Source organism: Megalopta genalis, unplaced genomic scaffold (assembly GCF_051020955.1).
Source record: "Megalopta genalis isolate 19385.01 unplaced genomic scaffold, iyMegGena1_principal scaffold0166, whole genome shotgun sequence".
Classification (NCBI taxonomy): domain Eukaryota; kingdom Metazoa; phylum Arthropoda; class Insecta; order Hymenoptera; family Halictidae; genus Megalopta; species Megalopta genalis.
The window spans coordinates 70,001-71,882 of record NW_027476235.1 but is presented as its reverse complement, the minus strand read 5'-3'; positions in this window follow the sequence as shown (position 1 = coordinate 71,882).

Here is a 1,882-nt window from a genome sequence, read left to right as displayed (position 1 = left end):
AAAATGGCACTTTACTCTTGACATTTTTCGGTTTTTTCAATTTTCTGGAAAATCCTATCATTAGATTTTTTTAAAAATACGATATTCTTGCTTAACTAACGTTTTTACATAGGGATTAAGCATTTAGAACGAAATCTAATGTAGGAAAATGGTACTTTACTCTTGATCGGTACGTTGGGACTTTGAAAATATTCGGGCGTACGCGGCGCGCTCGGCGCTTCGAACAGCTCCGGTGTCCCCATTATTTTCGATTTACGGCTAAAATAAATTTTTCTAATTTTTTTCAATAACATATTCCTGCTTAAATAACTTTTTTACATAGGGATTAAGCATTTAGAACGATACATTGTTTAAAGTAAGGGCACTTTACTCTTGACATTTTACGGTTTTTTCAATTTTCTGAAAAATCCTATCATTAGATTTTTTTAAAAATACGATATTCTTGCTTAACTAACGTTTCTACATAGGGATTAAGCATTTAGAACGAAATCTAATGTCAGAAAATGGCACTTTACTCTTGACATTTTTCGGTTTTTTCAATTTTCTGGAAAATCGTATCATTAGATTTTTTTAAAAATACGATATTCTTGCTTAACTAACGTTTTTACATAGGGATTAAGCATTTAGAACGAAATCTAATGTAGGAAAATGGTACTTTACTCTTGATCGGTACGTTGGGTCTTTGAAAATATTCGGGGGTTCCAATCGCTCGTCTGTTGCATCATAGCGCGTCTCGGCGCAATCGACCGATTCGCTCGATCCATTATTTTCGATTTACGGCTAAAATAAATTTTTCTAATTTTTTTCAATAACATATTCCTGCTTAAATAACTTTTTTACATAGGGATTAAGCATTTAGAACGATACATTGTTTAAAGTAAGGGCACTTTACTCTTGACATTTTACGGTTTTTTCAATTTTCTGAAAAATCCTATCATTAGATTTTTTTAAAAATACGATATTCTTGCTTAACTAACGTTTCTACATAGGGATTAAGCATTTAGAACGAAATCTAATGTCAGAAAATGGCACTTTACTCTTGACATTTTTCGGTTTTTTCAATTTTCTGGAAAATCGTATCATTAGATTTTTTTAAAAATACGATATTCTTGCTTAACTAACGTTTTTACATAGGGATTAAGCATTTAGAACGAAATCTAATGTAGGAAAATGGTACTTTACTCTTGATCGGTACGTTGGGACTTTGAAAATATTCGGGGGTTCCAATCGCTCGTCTGTTGCATCATAGCGCGTCTCGGCGCAATCGACCGATTCGCTCGATCCATTATTTTCGATTTACGGCTAAAATAAATTTTTCTAATTTTTTTCAATAACATATTCCTGCTTAAATAACTTTTTTACATAGGGATTAAGCATTTAGAACGATGCATTGTTTAAAGTAAGGGCACTTTACTCTTGACATTTTACGGTTTTTTCAATTTTCTGAAAAATCCTATCATTAGATTTTTTTAAAAATACGATATTCTTGCTTAACTAACGTTTCTACATAGGGATTAAGCATTTAAAACGAAATCTAATGTCAGAAAATGGCACTTTACTCTTGACATTTTTCGGTTTTTTCAATTTTCTGGAAAATCCTATCATTAGATTTTTTTAAAAATACGATATTCTTGCTTAACTAACGTTTTTACATAGGGATTAAGCATTTAGAACGAAATCTAATGTAGGAAAATGGTACTTTACTCTTGATCGGTACGTTGGGACTTTGAAAATATTCGGGCGTACGCGGCGCGCTCGGCGCTTCGAACAGCTCCGGTGTCCCCATTATTTTCGATTTACGGCTAAAATAAATTTTTCTAATTTTTTTCAATAACATATTCCTGCTAAAATAACTTTTTTACATAGGGATTAAGCATTTAGA